At 38.9% G+C, this 18,998-nt stretch overlaps 1 protein-coding gene across 9 annotated transcripts in view; it reads right to left on the reverse strand.

Annotated features, from left to right (window-relative positions):
• Ncoa1 (nuclear receptor coactivator 1) overlaps positions 1–18,998 on the reverse strand; it is a 230,840-nt gene that overhangs the window by 157,342 nt on the left and 54,500 nt on the right. For all 9 annotated transcript variants that reach the window (XM_021201369.2, XM_029540757.1, XM_021201368.2 and 6 more), the window contains one exon: positions 13,749–13,883. The gene's annotated coding sequence lies outside the window, so the exon portion shown is untranslated. The remainder of the gene's footprint in view (positions 1–13,748; positions 13,884–18,998) is intronic.

An 18,998-nucleotide genomic window follows, 5' to 3' on the forward strand; every position in this document is an offset into this window, starting at 1 on the left:
GAGAGAGAGAGAGAGAGAGAGAGAGAGAGAGAGAGAGAGAGAGAGAGAGAGCTGAGCGTGGTGTAATCCTTAGTACTTAGGAGGCTGAGGCAGCAGGATATTAAGTTTGAAGTCAGCCTGGGCTATTTACCAAGTTCTAGGTTACATAGGCTACACAGGGAAGAACCTCATAGAATCTATAAAATTTTGTATTACATTTAATTAAATTAGGATGTGTTCACACCCACAGCACATGTGTGAAGGTCACAAAACAAGGAGCAGTACTCAGTTTTCTTTCTACCAGGTGGGTCCTGGAGGATGAACTCAAGAGTTTTGGGCTTTCCAACAAGTACTTTTATACTGCACCATCTTGCCAGTCAGTAAAAGACTCTCAAACAAACAAACAGTCTTTTCAAACTCAAAAATGTAATATTAATTTGTGTGTCCCCATGTTAGACCTCTGTATCTTACTCTGTGGTGCAAGGGTTGAGTGAAAGGTCGAGGCCTTGCACATATAGGCAGGTACTTCATCACTGAGACACACCCAAGTCTCATGTTCATTGTTATTTGAGGAAATTAAAGTGATAAGATATTTAAAATGCCATGCCATATCAAATCCCATGGACTAGGAGTGTAGCTCAGTTATATAGAACTTACCTACACACAAGAGGCACTGGTTTAGATCTATAGTAGCAGACATACAAATGCGCAAATAACACATACACACACACACACACACACACACACACACACACACAAAACCACTATTGTCAAAATTAGTAAAGCATCCTTCCTTTAACTAGAGGATGACTGAAGTACATTATATGAATGCATAAAAACCCAATATTCTGTGCAATTAATATACACCTACAAATGTTTTTAAAAGCTAAAAAAATGTAGTTTGTCTAGTGAGTAGCATGTTAAAAATATAACCTTTCTTGTATAAGATGCCACACAACAGATGTATTTGTAACTATAGTATCAAATAAATATCATAACCTTAAATTGAATCAAAGAACCAACTCCTTTGTTTTTCAAATCTAAATTTTTTGCATTTGTTTACAAAAGAAACCTATTATTTAACAATCTGATTAAAAATCAAGTTTTCATTTCAAACCAGGTCTTATCCCAAGGCAAAGCAATGGATAAAGCCTCATCTACTGAGATGTTTAACATCTAAGTAAGCCTTCCTGCAGTTGTTACCTCTTACACAGAACACAGACAGTAGCTAACTTCACATGGAAATCAGGGTTGTATTAAACATGCCTGTGTCTGCTCAGCTGCGAGGAAAGCATCGCTTGAGCCCGAGAGTCCCCAGTCAGCCTGGGTGGCATAAGAAACTCCATCTGATACTAATGCTCATGCCAGCAAGATACTGCTGAAGGGACCCTGATATAGCGGCCTCTTGTGAGGCTATGCCAGTGCCTGGCAAACACAGAAGTGGATGCTCATAGCCAGCTATTGGATGGAACACAGGGTCCCCAATGGAGGAGCTAGAGGAAGTACCCAAGGAGCTGTAGGGGGGCTGCAACCCTGTAGGTGGAACAACAATATGAACTAACCAGTACCCCCTGAGCTCGAGTCTCTAGCTTCATATGTAGCAGAAGATGGCCTAATCAGCCATCATTGGGAAGAGAGGCNCCTTGGTCTTGTAAACTTTATATGACCCAGCACAGGGGAAGGCCAGGGCCAAGTAGTGGGAGTGGGTGGGTAGGGGAGCAGGGACGGGGGTGGGGTATAGGGAACTTTCAGGATAGCATTTGAAATGTAAATAAANAAAANAANAANAAANAAATTTNAAAAAAAAAAAAAAAAAAAAAAAAGAAACTCCATCTGACCACGGTGTCTTGACAGACTGCAGTAACTAAGCACCAGCGTCACCTCTGTCTTACTCCTAGTGGCTCTCTTTCCTTCTGCTTTCACTCCAGCCCAGACACCACCACTCAACCACACTTTGTCACTTAGGATCATCTTTACAGCAACACTGTTGCAGTATTTTCACCAACTACAGCTACCAGCAGGTAACTGAACATGCTTATTCCTGTGTAGTAGATTCTGGCTCTATGGAGTGCAGACTTTGTCTTTTTTCCTCAAAATTTCTGTTAACAGAAAAAAAGAATAAGTTCCTGTCATAAGCTTTGTCCTTCAATAACAATGTTTTATCTTACCAATAACCTATGTCCCAGGAGCAAAGCCTCCTCTTTATATATAATTTCAATAGCTATGAACTCTTGATTTCAATAGCTATAACCACTCAAGAGTTATAATGGGTCTCTTTGATTTCTTACTATACAGATAGACAGGTGCAGGTGAGCTGCAGGAAGGAAGGTGATGGTCCATGGGAAACAATGCCACATTTAATTAGCTATGCCGGGTCCTTAAAGAGCCAGGAAAAGGCTGTCTGTAACTGTTACCCATCTCTTTCTCTTGGGGGTGAAATCAAACTTGCTCTTTCTCAGAGTCCATGTGCCTCACTCAGAACACTGCACTACCTCATCAGCATCTCACATTCTCCTTTTTATAACTGGGCTGGGAAAAGCCAGATTTTCTCCTGAAATGCCTGCCTACAGCAAATACTCTTCTGGCATCCTGGTGTACTAGTGTTATTTGTCAACCTTTGCCAGACTCAAAGATGATTATTTTTTTAAGTTCTTTACACAGAACATAACAGTTATACATTAAAATCACTATCACATATCTTCACAGTTTCCCCATATGCCTAAGCCTAGGACTTCCAAACTCACCAAGGCATATTTTTTCTTTTACAGTTTTATATATTAAAGGATAAAGAACAATTTTTGAACAGTACTTTGTAGTTGTTTCTCAAACAGAGAGGTATATTTACTAAATGCATATCACATGTGCTAAATACTGTAGTAAGTAGATTGACTTATTTTATCTCAAGTAGCTTCTAAAAAGTCAAGTGCAATTATGCAATAGGTGTAGGAGTTATGGGGAGGAGGTGTAATGTTACAGAGAGGCACAGAGAATTTCACAAAGTAGACTGATAAAACCAAGAAGAAACTGAAGTAAGAGAAGCCACAAATAAGCGGCTTACAGGTCAAGGTATTTCTGTAGCTACAGATGCTGTTATAGCACACTTGACTCTTAGATTGTTCTGCTACATACTAAACTAATTTTTTGTCTGTTACTCAATTCCTTGTATTAATAAAGGAGTAAACTCAACAGACCTCTGTATTCTCTTAAGCATTAAGACAAGTTCCAAAATAAAAATACAAATGAAAAGTGGCCTTTTAAAATTGGACTCACCAACCAGCATACTGAAAACCAAATGTAAAAACAATTAAATAAAATAATTGAAAATAATTCATCAGGAGTGAACGTTCTCGAGAGAGACAAGACAGCAAGTCAGCAGACTGCAAGGCTGGGCGCCCTGGAGGTCAGTCCAGCCTCCCTCCCGAACAGCAGGTAATTAACTTTTGGCACCTAGCCTCTCTTCACTGGAGTTCTTGTGAGAATCTAGTGAGTCAATCTGCATAGAGTGCTTAGAATAGAGCCGTAAATAATAAATACTACACAGACAATCTGTCCTTTGTGAGAAATATCTTCTCTACTGAAAACTCAAGAAATTATTTGAGTTAAGAATTCAGCTCATTGCTAAGTGAGCATAAGCGAACAAAGAAAAAATTTTGGACCTTTTACTTAAGGGATGGAGTTTCAAGAACCATTTGAGAAAATTATAAACTATCTTTTGCCCCTCCCACCAGTACATTGTCTCGGTCATAAACACCTAACATGAGCAATGGTCAATCATTTGACAGCAAAACTCATTTCCACAAGACTTACTTGTACACCGGAAAATAATCAGATCGAAGGCATATGTTGCACCCACAAATATGTCAATGTGTCCTCCTAAATATCAGGACTGTTAAAAGATAACTTCATGCTATTATCATATTTAGAACTAAGGATAGTTTTTTTTTTTTTTGGTTTTTTTTTGAGACAGGGTTTCTCTGTGTAACCCTGGCTGTCCTGGAACTCACTTTGTAGACCAGGCTGGTCTTGAACTCAGAAATCCGCCTGCCTCTGCCTCCCAAGTGCTGGGATTAAAGGTGTGCACCACCACTGCACGGCAAGGATAGTTCTTAAATATCAAATATCCAATCAGTATTCAAACTTCCATGATTGTGACATAGATGCCTATGGACAAAATCTGGACCATCTGAAAGTTCCAGCATTGCCAGTAGTGACCTAATGTTCTGTCTGTTTCTGTTCCTCCCTTTTCTCAGACTCTGTGTGTGTGGGGGAGCTTGTGGACCAAGGACACGTATTTTGCTGACAATATCCAGCATTTCACTTCACATATTTCCCTATTCCCATAAACTAGCATTAGAAGTAGAGACTTGGTCAGATTTGGATTCAAATTTCATTTGGAAGCGAGATTACCTCACAGGATGGCTGCACTGTAAATGCCCACTAAGTCTTCCTTTAGCAGCCACTGGCGACCTTTGCTTAAGATCAGGAATTTGTTCCAAATGGTGACATTCTGCTCCATTGCCCTTTCTCCTTCTAGTAACTAAAACTTCCCTGAGAAACCCTGAAGTATAGCTGGTTCCTAAGTATATTTCAAACAAAATTAAGTGTGGCAGCTTGTATGTTTATAAGCATCTTTGGGACTCACATGTAAAATACATGTATAGTGTATTCAAAGTGAAGCATTATATTGTTGTTATGTTTGGTTTTTTTGTTTGTTTGTTTTTTTTTTTTTTTTGGTTTTTTTCAAGACAGGGTTTCTCTGTATAGCCCTGGCTGTCCTGAAACTTTGAGGTCCAGGCTGGCCTCGAACTAAGAAATCTGCCTGCCTCTGCCTCCTGAGTGCTGGGATTAAAGGTTTGCGCCACCAGGCCCGGCTTTGTTGTTATGCTTATTGATATGCTAAAGGTCTCTTCTTTGACCAGCCACAGTCCACTGCTTTTGCATCTGGATTGTTTTGCTAAAGTCCCCCCCCATCCTTTTTTTTTTTTTTTTTTTTTTTTTTATTTTTTTTTTTTAAATAGCCTCATTGCAAAACTGTTTATGACCACAGATTGGTATCAGTTTGAGATGCAACCAATCTTATTCAACCTATTTCTTTTTTATTCTTTATTTTTACTAAAGTAAAAATTTCTAATTAAAAACCACCTGCCAGATTCGCTGATATGATGGTACATGAAATGAGACATTAAGCAAGATTTTTCACTTAAATCTACTTTCAGTAGTCTGTTGAATTAAAAAAATAATCATTATTATATCAAAGCTGATAACTAGATATTTTAATCTGACTTATTAGAAGACAAAGATTCCTACTCTTTTCTGTTTGCCTTTGATTACAGAAAGCATGTTTCATGCTAAAATATATTTTATTGTTTTTCTCCTCTTCTGGGTTAATTCTGTATATAAAGTGTGGGCTTCACCATGACGTTTCATACATGTTTCTCAGGCTCTTCGCTCATTACCCTCCTGTGCCCCACACTGGTCCTTGCCCTCTTCTCGCAGGCCTCCCTCCTACTTCCCTGTCATATATGCACACACTTTAATCTAGGTTCTGCATATGAGGAAAAAACATGTGCCTTATTTCACTTAATATGATGGTCTCCACTGCCGTCCGTTTTCCTCCTGATGACATCGTGCCATTCACCCTCTGAGGAGCAGCACCAAGGCTGACTCCATCATTAGGCCATTGTGAACAGCATCAAAGAAAGCATGACATGCAGGCCTCTTTGCCATCTGCTTACTTGGGTTCCTGTTCTGTAAACCCAGGAGCGGCGTAGCTGGATTACAATGCACTTCTAATTTAAGCCTTTTGAGTAACATCCCTACAGATTTCCACGATGGCTGCACTAGGAACTTACACCCCAACCAACAGCTCCCCCCCCCCCCCCCCCGCGAGCCCTGCTCCTCACACTCTCACCGTGTTGGTTGTCTTGATGACGCTTATTCTGACTGGGACAAGACTGAATAGCAATATAATTTTGATTTGCATTCTTTTGGTAGTTCGGTGTGGTTAGCAATTTCTCATGTATTTATTTGGCCATTTGAACTTCTTTTGAGAACTTTCTGTTTAGTTTATTCACATTTATTAATTATTTCCTTTATTTATTTATTTATTTTTTAGTTCTTAAGCTTTCTAGATACTAATCTCTTGTCAGATGCACAGCTGGAAAAATTTCTCTCCTATTCTGTTCTATAGGTTGAGTCTTCACAGGCTCGCTCCTCTGCTGGGGAAGCAGTCGTTCTTGTTTTGTTCTGATGCAATCTCATTTGTTCATTCTTGTTATTATGTTGTGAACTCTTTGAGAGTCCTATTCAGAAAGATATGTCTATCCTAAGACTTCAACTATTTTCCCTTACCAAGTTCAACTTCAAGTTTTAAATTAAAGCCTTATATCCATGTTGAGTTGATTATTACACAGAGTCAAAGATGGGAGCATGGTTTCATTCTTTACATAAGGATGCATCAGATTTTCTAGCACAATTTGCTAAAGAGGCTGTCTTTCTCCAAAGTATGGTCTGAATACCTTTGTCAACAATCAGATGGCTGCATCTGTCCTGGCATTCTTATTTTATAACATCGACCTATGCATCTGGTTTCGCGCCATTACCATGCTGTTTTTACTATGATGGCTCTGTAGTATAATTTGAGCTTAGGTATTGGGATACCTCCAGAACTGCTCCTTTAGCAAAAGATTGCTTTAGCTTTTCATATTCTTTTGTACTAGCAAATTAATCTTAGAATAGATTTTTTTCTACTGGGAAGAATATATTGGAATTTTGATGTACTAAATCTTAAATTTTTTATAAAGATTTATTTATTTATTATATATGTAAGTACACTGTAGCTGTCTTCAGACACTCCAGAAGAGGGCATCAGATCTCATTGCACATGGTTGTGAGCAACCATGTGGTTGCTGGGATTTGAACTCAGGACCTTCAGAAGAGCAGTCAATGCTCTTAACCACTGAGCCATCTCTCCAGTCCTTAAATCATTTTAATAATATATTCACAATATATTATAATATATTTTAATAATATATTAATTATTTCACAATATTAATTCTGCTAATCCAAGAATTTGGGAAGTTTTTGGATCTTCTGGTATCTTCTTTGATTTCTCCCTTTGCCTCCTGCTCCCCTAACCCCAGTTTTCTGTGAATAGGACTGTTCTGCAAATATCCCCTTCCTCTGTGTAGTCCAGGCTGTCCTGGAACTCTGTGTAGACCAGGCTAGCCTCAAACTCAGAGGTCCACCTTCCTCTACCTCCCAAAGGCATGCAGCACCACACCTGGTCAGACCTAAGAGTTCGATGGTAATGTTTTTGCAGTCTTTTGTGTATTGGATTATACTGTTTAAACATGGGGATAATCTGACTTCTTCCCTTTCTGTTTGTATCTTTTATTTCTTCGACTTGACTTTTGCTGTAGCTAACACTGAGTACACTATATTAGATAAGGATGTAGAGAGTTGGGCACCCTTTCTCATATATAAAGGAAATGTTTCTGGGTCTCTCTACATGGAGTACCCTGCTGGCTCTCAGGTTTGTCACATATATTCTGTATTAAGCTGAGATACACACCTCCCATTCCTAGCTTCTTCAGGACTTTCATCATGCGGGGATGTCAGGTTTTGTTAAATGCATGGTTTCCATCTACATCTTGTGACTTCTGTTCTTAAATTTATTTATGTTTTATTTGTTTTTATTTTTGTTGTTGCTGTTATATTTGCTGATTTGTATATACTGAACCATGTTCATTCTTACACCCCTTAAGTAAACTTGGTTACAGTGTATTGTCTTCTTTTTTAGCATCTTTATTATTATTATTATTATTATTATTATTATTATTATTATTTACATTTCCAATGTTGTCCCATTCCCTGTCACCCCTCCCCTATGCCTTTAAGAGTGTGTTCCTCCATTCATTTACCCACTCCCCCCCTCACCCCTCTAGCATCCCCCTTCTCTGGAGCAACAATCCCCTTCCACTCATTAGTAAAACTGTTCCACAGTTTTCTCTTTTTGTTGTTAGTTTTCCTGTCCTGCTTTTGTATCAGAATGGTTCTGGCTTCACAACATTTGTTACTGTTTCTCCTCTAGCTATTCTATGAAGCCATTTCAGGACCCTAGTGTTAGCTCTTCTTTAAAGAGAATCCTGCAGGAAAGGCTTTTATACAACTGTGTACAAGTTGTATATATAGGTCCTCTTGATTTAATTTTAGAAAATGAATGTATCTAGATTTTCCAAGGGTGTTTATTTGTTTGTTTGTTGTTTGTTTGCTTTGGAATACAGGTTTTCAAAGAAGTTTCTAATTGACCTCTGGATTTCAGTAGACTATGTCCTAACATCTCCCTTTTCATCTCAAATTTTATTAATCTGGGTCTTCGCTCCAGTTTTAATTCCACTACAGTTTTGTTAATCATGTTTCTGCACCCCCCACCCAAATTCTTTGTTTCCTTCCTTCATATATATATATAAAATATGTTTTATTAGATATTTTCTTTATTTACATCTCAAATGTCATCCCCTTTCCTAGTTTCCCTTCTGAAAATCCCCTATCCCCTCCCCACCTCCCTGCTCCCCAACCCACCCACTCTCATTCCTGGCCCTGGCATTCCCTCATACTGGGGCATAGAGCCTTCATTGGACCTAGGGCCTCTCTTCCCATTGATGACCGACTAGGCAGGCCATCCTCTGCTATAGATATAGCTAGAGCCACAAGTCCCACCATGTGTTTTCTTTGGTTGGTGGTTTAGTCCCAAGGAGCTCTAGGGATACTGGTTAGTTCATATTGATGTTCCTCCTATGGGGCTGCAAACCCCTTCAGCTCAGTTGAAGCTGAATAACACTCTACTCAATGATAACTTCGTCAAGGAAGAAATAAAGTAAGAAATTAAAGACTTTTTAGAGTTTAATAAAAATGAAGCCACAACATACCCAAACTTGTGGGACACAATGAAAGTAGTCCTAAAAGGAAAACTCATAGCACTGAGGGCCTCCAAAAAGAAACTGGAGAGCGCATACACTAGCAGTCTGACAGCACACCTAGAAGCTCTAGAACAAAAGGAAGCAAATTCACCCAAGAGGAGTAGAAGGCAGGAGATAATCAAACTTAGGGCTGAAATCAACCAAGTGGAAACAAAAAGAATTATACAAAGAATCAACCAAACCAGGAGCTGGTTCTTTGAGANAATCAACAAGATAGATAAACCCTTAGCCAGACTAACTAGAGAGCACAGGGACAGTATCCTAATTAACAAAATCAAAAATAAAAAGGGAGATATAACAACAGAATCTGAGGAAATTCAAAAAAATCATCAGATCCTGCTACAAAAGCCTATACTCAACACAACTGGAAAACCTGGATGAAATGGACAATTTTCTAGACAGATTCCAGGTACCAAAGTTAAATCAGGATCAGATTAATGATCTAAAGAGTCCCCTATCCCCTAAAGAAATAGAAACAGTAATTAATAGTCTCCCAACCAAAAAAAAAGCCCAGGACCAGATAGGTTTAGTGCAGAGTTCAATCAGACCTTCAAAGAAGACCTAATTCCAGTTCTTCTCAAACTATTCCACAAAATAGAAACAGACGGTACTCTACCCAATTCATTCTATGAAGCCACAATTACTCTGCTTCCTTGATTCTTGCTCTGTTAGTGTACATTTCATTAATTTCACCCGGTTTTCATTATTTATTTCTGTCTACTAATTTGGACTTGCCAGTTCTTTTTCTAAGATTTTATGGTACAATCATTAAGTAATTTGAGTTCTCTCTGACTTATTTTTACACGCTTATTTATATTTGTGTGAATATATGCATGTGTGTGCACGTGTATCGTCCTCAATAATTCTCCACATATTTTGTGATGCAGGCTCTCTCTTGTATGTGTGTTGGGTGCGCACATGAGTGTGTAGGTATATGTGCCCATGTACATGAATATGGAGGGCAAAGCAAGGCACTGAGTATCTTTCTTTATCACTCTCTGACACACTGCATTGTAGAGTTTCACACTGAACTTGAGTTTGAGGCTGGCTAGACAGCAAGCTCTGGTGATACAAGACAGAGTCTCTCACTGAAGTAGACACACATGGATTTGGGTAGACTAGTTGGTGAGCAAGCCCCAAGGATCCTTCTGTTGCAGTGTCTTCAGCTGTAAACTCCTCTCCTGGAAATGTCTTAGCTATATTCCAAAAGCTCAGGTAAGTCGACTTTGCTACTATTACTTCACTCTAGGAATTTTTAATTCCCTTACTTTTTATAACTTAGTAAAATAATCAGATAGGAAAATAGTTAAACTCTTAGAGATTGAGTTATTTTATGTATAAATCAGACTTTATAAAGTCTATATATCTCATTTCTAACATCAAAACTTGTGATATTAATGAGGTTGACCTACATGAAATACTAAATCAGACCCTCTGAAATAAGAAAAACAAAATTATCATTTGTCAGTAAATATTTATTCAATTTACAAATTATGAATTCACAAAGATATAAGCACATTCCCCTGTGTAGACAGCATATGATAGTGTCGCAAAACATAATTCTATAGTTCCTGACCATTTATTTCTTTACAATTTCTGAAGAGATATGGGTTTAGTGGCCGAATGCTGCTTACAGCTATAATTCTTATTCTTTTCAATACTGAATCATGATTGAAAATAAATTATTGAATACTAATTCTATCCCTGAAAAACATTAGAATATGAACTGATATGTTGCAATCTCTATACCCAATAATCCAAGACTCCCATTCCTATAGCTTTTTGTAGTTTTCTGTAGTTGTTTGTGCTTTAAGCTGAAGGAACAAATGCAACTTCTCTGGGCTATAAGGAGTTTTAAAATAAATCGACCAAAAATCAACCAAAACAAGACACAAACAAGAAAGCTCTTGTTTAGATCTTCAATGTTAACCAGCAACACCTAAGTGAAGTGTTGGTATGTTCTCTGAATATCAGAGCTTTTCTTCTACCGAAAAACAAAATACCCTCTAGCATACATATGACACTAATTGCTTTTCCAGATGGTATGCCTTTGATAAGACATTTTTGCCAAAAGCTCATTTTACTTTCTCTCCAAGCATAATATTTATCATTAACTTTGAAACTGGTTTTACAAGCTTCTCATTTGTAGTGTGTACTGAGATTTTTTTTTTTTCCTATGAAAAGGAAATTCCTAGTTACCTTAGTAGCAGGGCACTCTGGTTTTATAATAATATTCATTAATATCACTCCAAAACTCATTTACATTGTTTTATGCACACATTTCACGACACCTCTAAATGCTAATTATTATAAAGAAGTTAAGAATCATAAATTCAGTTTCCTGGGGTGTCAGGAAAGAAGACTGTGCCGTCCATGAAGACCACAGCACAACACAGCACAGGCTTCGCCCTTCCCTCACCTACTTTACTCAAATTTCTGTCCAACTCTTTCCTCAGACCAGACAAAAAAAATATTTAAAGGTAGCACGGTAGTTGTGTAACATGTAATAAAGAACATATACTCTGGTAAATCTTCTAGGGCCTAAAATCATTCTCTCAAGTTTTACTGATTTCACTTTACTGGAATCAAACCCAGAAAAACAATTTCATGATCTCAGAACCTAAACTTCTCTAAAACATTGTGAGAGACTTCAGTTCAAAGGTATTAGGAAACGTTCAATTCTCTTTATTTTCAAAAGGGAAAATTACCTCATGAGACCTTGCATTATTGGGGAGGTATGTGAAATCGATTAATTCAAAATTTTGAGCAAGAATTTAAGCTACCTATTTTAAACTACAGAGAAAGTTTAGAAGTAGAATCACAGCATCCACAAACAATTAGCAGGCAAATTCATATGATCATAATTTCCAACACCCAAATCTTGCCTATTGGTAATAAACAAATAAAAGGAATCAAAATCATTATGGCTGTACATCATTTATTTTCAGATGTTGATTTTAGTCTTGCTGGCCTCAGAGTACGCATGCTGAGTAGCCTATGTCATCAACATCATTCATAATAAAGTTCTATAGGAACTTACATCTTTCCACAAATCTAAAAACTATTTTTTTGTTTTATTATAAAGCTTGGACACTCAAATGATACTAAGTAGAGTTAAGAAGAAATGTCATATCTGAAAACAATAAGTATGATAGTTCTAAGAGTAAGACAAATCTTTTATTTATGCATTACTTACCTTTGATTCAAAATGACACACACACACACACACACAAAATAAACATGGGAAGGTACATGTATATAGTACTAGATGCCAGTGACATTTTTCAAACGTGCTACTAAGGCAACATCACACCTGTACCTGATATGAGCTAACTTTTCTTTAAGAAAGTGATTGGTTGCACCATCCTTTGCTAGGAGGGAAGCCTTTCACAGCTCAGGCCAGTTTGGGTCACCACCGCACTAGTCTCACCCTCTTTAGCGTGCTGCTTTCCACAGTCTCCTAACAATAGGGATGAACCCTCCTAATAGGCGACACGTTATTCTTAGGTTTTGTTTTTGTTTTGTTTTGTTTTGTTTTGTTTTGAGACAGGGTTTCTCTGTGTAGCCCTGGCTGTCCTGGAACTCACTCTGTAGACCAGGCTGGCCTCGAACTCAGAAATCCGCCTGCCTCTGCCTCCCGAGTGCTGGGATTAAAGGCACGTGACACCACTGCCCAGCTATTCTTAGTTTTTTATCTTTCTATTCTAACAAAATACTATTTTCTAAATTTCTGTAAAAATATCTAGAAATGAATCAACTTTGCCTACCCCAACAAACATTCTTTACATCTGTCTAGAAAAATTTAGTAAAAAACCAAATATTTCATTTTTAAAATGAAACATAAATAACTCTCCCCTGTTTATAATCTGTATGCATTCTAAAAAAACTAGATAACTGCTGTTGTTTTGTTTCCTCTGACATTATCTTCCTTTTTGATTTTAGTTGTCTCATGTATCCACCCTGTGGTTTAGAGGAGTCACGTGACTCTCTAGTATGTTCCTTGCCTTCCTCTTCCAGGTGAAAGTAGTCCACCAGACCCAAAGGTCCCATAAGAATAACAGTGACACTCCTGGACACTGAGTTTAAGAAAAAGGAAAAACAAGTTTCTAATCGACCCACAGAATGCCCTCACTAGAGGTCACACTATGAATGAGTGGGTGGGTCTGTTAGGATGTTGGATTTAGTGGTCAAAGTCAAGGATCATTACATAGTCAAATAACCACTAAATTGACTTTCTTTTTATCTCTGCTCTGTGGAAACAGGGCCTCAACCTCATGGTGACTCCCCTATCTCAGTCTCCAAAGGCCTGGGAATACAGGTGTGCAGGGACACTCAGGCACGGTCTACTTCAGTACTAATTTACCGAGTATTAATCGTATCATCAATACTCTTTGTTAGTTAGAAGAAATATATCTTCCAAAATCTAAATTTTTTTCCTTGCTGATATTTTAGGGAAAGTGGAGTGAGGCAGGACATGGGAGCAGTGAACTGTTCTCTAAAAGCTACACACTTGAACATTTAAGAAGTTTTTAAGGGGCTGGAGAGATGGCTCAGCTGTTAAGAGTACTGACTGCTCTTCCAAAGGTCCTGAGTTCAAATCCTAGCAACCACATGATGGCTCACAACCGATGCCCTCGTCTGGGGTGTCTGAAGACAGCTACAGTGTACTTACGTAAAATAATAAATAAATCTTTAAAAAAAAGATTTAAATTTATAAAGCCTACATACAGAGATCAACATTACAAAGTCACTACCAACAAGTCAAGTTAATAAAACTGCCTCAAATACCTTTGAATAAGTAGAAAATCTGAATGTTGGTGTCTTCATTTGGAAGCAAGGTTTCCTCCTAGGTGATCTTGTCTGAAGGGCCTTGGTTTTATCATCAGATCAGTTCCAGTTACATTTCCTTTAGTATGGACAGATCTAAGGCAGAAGGAAGAAGGGACACTTAGGGCACAGAAATCATGATGGATTCACAATTTCCCTGCAAGCTCACAAGGATTCTTAGATGCTCTAATTGGTTGAAAAATAGCAATTCTCATTCATGTCACTGCTGTAGGTGGGAAAGAAATTAAATCAAAGATTAAAGGTATAACAGGGAAATACATAAAGTTGCTTAGAAGTTGACTGATAATTTTAAGGTCAGATAGCTTATGGTGAGCTGCAGCAAACTGAGTGTGCACTGTTGCAAAGCCACCAGGGGCCTTAGACTCTGCTCACACAGAGCTGCTACAGTCATTGCAGCGACCTCTACACCCTCTACACCCTGGCCCAGGTAACACCAAACAATGGGAAGAACAGGTGTTCAGAATAAGATAACTCTGCAATAGCAAAGAGCCCAGTGTCATGGACAGCGCTCATATCTGGGCCACTGGCAATGCTGAGTCAAAGAGCCCAGTGTCACGGACAGTGCTCATATCTGGGCCACTGGCAATGCTGAGCACTCCTATTCCACCTCAAAGTTGCCACCAAACAGTGGGCACTGCACAGCCAGGGCCATCTTAAGAGGGTGAGACCTACTGGCTCTAATCTTCCAACTCAGGGTGAAGTTTGCATGATGGGAAGCTAACCCTATCTAGTAAATGAGCTGCACTCCCAGCCTAAGCACCAACTCTTCTTTAACATTTCTCTAGATTACAAAAACAGATAATCAAGCTTCAGAGATGATCATTCTATCAGATCAATTTAGGAACCTGGGCTACTTAATTCTACCTGTGGTTCCCAGGACTGACATCCAATCAGCTTTATTCAGAACACAAACCATCTGGCCAGCTACCTTCTCTCCTTGTCTCAAACCCATAGTGCTCTCTGCTTTTTCACCCACCCCATTTATTCCACAACTGCTGTCCTTTATTCTACACAAATGGCCAAGTATGTGGAAAAAAAGTGTTCAGCATCACTAATAAACAGGGAAATGCAAATCAAAACCACAATGAGATATCATCTCACTTCCATAAGAATGGCTACTATCAAAAAGACAAAAGGCAGCAAGTGCTGATGAGGATGTGGAAGAAAGGGAACCCTTGTGCACTGTGGTTGGAAATGCAAATTACTACCTCCATTATGGAAAACAGTATGGAGATTCCTCAAAAATTAAAAATAGAACTACCATATGATCCAGAAATCCATTTCTGGGTATATATCCAAAGGAAATGGAATCAGTGCATCAAAGAGACATCTGCACTCCAATGTTACTGCGGCACTATCCATAATAGCGAGAGATGGAAACAGCTGAAGTGCCCATCAACTGATGAATGGGTAAAGATAATGTGCTATACACACCCAATGGAGTATAGTCAGCCATAAAACAGACTAAAATCCTGTCATTTGTGACAACATGGATAGAACTGAAGATAATTACATTAATTGAAATAAGCCAGTAACTGAAAGATGAGTACTGCATAATCTCGCTCCCATGTGGCATATAAAGAGTTGGAGATGTTAAGAGTAAAATGGTCATTACTAGAGGCTGGGAGATTAGGGGAGGGAAGGAGACTGAGCAATAGGTACTAACTTACATAGAAATAAGAAATTCTGGTGGTCTGTTGTACAGTGGTGTTAACAATGTAGTATGTACTTCAAAGAGATTGGGGGGGAAGTTAAGTGGGTTTTTTTTTTTTTTTTTGGTTTTTTACCACAAAAAAAGTGATAAATGTTTGAGGAGACAAGTGTTTAACTTGATTAAGAACATTCCATAATGAACATATACATATATCAACACCATCCCATGCCAGGGAGGTTCAGACCAGTAGGTCCCTGAAGCTTCCTGGCTAGACAGCCTCGGTTATGTGGCAAGTTTTAGGACCATGAGATTCTATCGCAAATAAACAAGGTGGATAGTAACTGAGGAGCAATAGCTGAGAATGTACTCTGAGCTTCACATGCATATGCCTACATGTACCTATACATTTGCAAAGACAAACATGAGGGGAAAAAAAAATCACATGATATTCCACAAATAAGTATGACTTTAGTTTTCATCCATCAGTTTAAAAAGATACATTTAAAAATTCAACCCCATCATTGTATGGATTCTGTATAAATTAAAAAATACGTAGAATAATCTTGAATTGGGATTAGGGGAATAACTCAGTGGGCCGAGAGCTTGCTGCACAAGCATGGGACCTAAATTCAGATTCCCAGCATTGGGTGTTTTGTTTGAGCATCTGCCACCCAAGTAACCAGGAATGAAGACAGGCGGTACTCCAGGACTGATGAGCTCGGGGTTCAGAGAAGAGACCATGTCTCAAAACAATAATAATGTGAAAAATACTCAACACTGACTTCTGGCCTCTTTGTGTAACTACTTATATGTGTTCTCACATGTGTGCAGACACACAAATACATACATACATACATACACATATACATACATAAAACACATGTAAATTTTTAAATCTTAAAGATGTTTATTCTGTTAATAAATGAGTTCCCTTCTGTGTTGTTTTATCTTTTCTCTCAAACTGACTCTATGACTCTATCTGAAGCCAATTAACTGTCTACCCACTGAGAAATAGAGGGACACTCCTCAAAGTGACTAGTCTCAAAATCTGAAAGCAGCCAACCCTCACTGAGGGATGTTGTCAATTGACTTGAGAGAAATGAAACAGTGTACAAGAGATAAAGGCTAGCCGGGTGTGGTAGCACACGCCTTTAATCCCAGCACTCGGGAGGCAGAGGCAGGCGGATTTCTGAGTTCGAGGCCAGTCTGGTCTACAGAGTGAGTTCCAGGACAGCCAGGGCTACACAGAGAAACCCTGTCTCAAAAAAACAAAAAAAAACAACAACAACAAAAAAAAAGAGAGCGAGAGATAAAGGCTAATAGATATTCTGTTCTACTTGGAGGATCAGTAATACTTAGCTAAAGATGTAGTCCCTCTGGTTAAATTTTCATAAATGAGGATAAATGAAAATGGAAAACATTATAGAAGATTAGCGAAAACAGCATCCACCTTGTCAAGAATTCTGGTGGTTTAAATAAGCAATGTCCCCAGTAGGCTTACGTTATGTCTTTGAACACTTAGCTCCTAGGTGGTGACACTGATTGGGAAGGTTATGGAACCTTTAGCCTTGCAGTGGGAAGGACATCACTGGAGCTGGGCTTTGGGAGTTGATACCTTTGCCATTCTTCTTGTATTCTCTCTGCTTCTTCTATGTAGATAAACATATGAGTAGCCAACTTCCTGCTTCTGCTAACATGCCATGCCTTTCCTCCCATGACAGACTCTAACCCACTGGAACCATAATCTAAAACAGGCCCTTTCTCTTCTAAGTTGGCTTGTATGTGTTTTATCATAGCAACAGCAAAGTAACCAATAAGGAAACTAGTGCCATGACACTGGAGTTGTTGCTATGAAGAACATGGAAAGGTTTGGAACATTGGACTATTGAATGCTGTAAGCAGAGCCTACTGGGCCATTCTAATGCCTTGCAGACAGCTCTTGAAAGGTAATGAAGACAGTGGAGGTAGGACTCATGAGGTTCTGAGCTAAACAGGACGCTATTAACAACTGGGCTAGAAGCCTTCCATATGACATTTTGGCAAAGAATCTGGCTGTATTCTGCCCAGGTCCTGAGAATTTGAATCAGCTAAATTAAAATGCAACAGGCTATTTTCTTTGGCAGAGTTTCAAGACAGTGTAATACTGAGTCTCTGGTATGGTTATTATTGACTACTCTTGTGCAGTTCTAAAATGAACACAAAAAAGCAACAAGTGAGGCAGAAAGAAATAAAATATGGAGCTTGCTGAGGAAGCTTAAGCTTTCAGTCAAATGTTTGAAAAGAGGTAGTAATGGTTAAGGAGATTAATTACTAGAGAGAGTCTCTTACTCTGCACTGAAAAAATTGAAAAGGTGCCCTGGGGGCCAGACCCCAACTTGTGAAGAGAACCTAGGAATTACTCGATCCTAGCAAGCAATTGCCTAGTAAGGCTTTCATTGGCTTCAGTGTGTAGAAGCTGCTGTAGTTGTGATCTAAGGGTGCTGGGGGGCATCTTAAGCTAGCATCTGAGTGTGGTAATCTCATTAATGTGGAAATGGTTTTAGAGACAAGAAAGAGACAAGATTGAAGAAGTCATGGACTGCTTCCCCCCAGTTTCTGAGAACCACGGAGGATAGGCAATGTGGGGCAGGATTGAGGTGCCTATAAGTAGATCTTAGGAGGCCACTGGTAAAGCAGTAAAGGTGAAGCCCAGAATACAGTGGCGACACTAAGATGTCAGAGATGCCAGAACTGTGGGATATCCCCAAAGAGAGCAGCATACAGAGAGTCCATCCAGCCCAGAAGGAAAGATGTATATGCCAAGCAGCAAAACTGAAAAGGGGTGGGTAATGTACGCTCTTTAAAACTGAAGACCTAACATGTGACGGGATTTAGCATTTGCCCTGCTAGGCTTCAGCCTTGCTTTGGTCCATGTGTTTCTCATTTTATCTTCTGTTACGTTTTGGAGTGCTAGTATATTTAGAAACTATGGAATTTGTTCACTTGTTTTTAACTTACAGGGACTGACACAGGTAAGAGATTGCCTTGTAGCTCACAGTACACTCTGGGGTTTGGCTTTTTGAACAGTAATGATTTAGGGGGCTTTTGAAAAAGCTGGACTAAATGTATTTTTGCATCATAAAGTGGCCATGAGCCTGTTCTTTCTTTTTGCTCCCTGTATGTGGATGGAAACCTGATCAGCCATTTTAGTGCTCCTACAACATGTCTGCTTTCCCCAGCATGACAGACGTGCTCTCTCTGGAACCACGAGCTAAAATGAACTTTTTCTCCGTTAAGTTGCCTTCCTCAGGGTGTTTTATCACAGCAACAGGAAAGGGGCTAATACAGACTCTAAGCAGCTCCACTTTTACACAGAAGGCAGAAAGCCACAAAAGCATGCATGCCATCCCTGAGGTGGAAGGAGATATCTATTGGTTTCTCTCTCTCTCTCTCTCTCTCTCTCTCTCTCTCTCTCTATATATATATATATATATATATATATATATCATCCTTATCAGCACTCCTTGTACTTACCAGTCAGCTACATCAAGTCATCT

The sequence above is a fragment of the Mus pahari genome, chromosome 7, assembly GCF_900095145.1.
Source record: "Mus pahari chromosome 7, PAHARI_EIJ_v1.1, whole genome shotgun sequence".
NCBI classification, from domain to species: domain Eukaryota; kingdom Metazoa; phylum Chordata; class Mammalia; order Rodentia; family Muridae; genus Mus; species Mus pahari.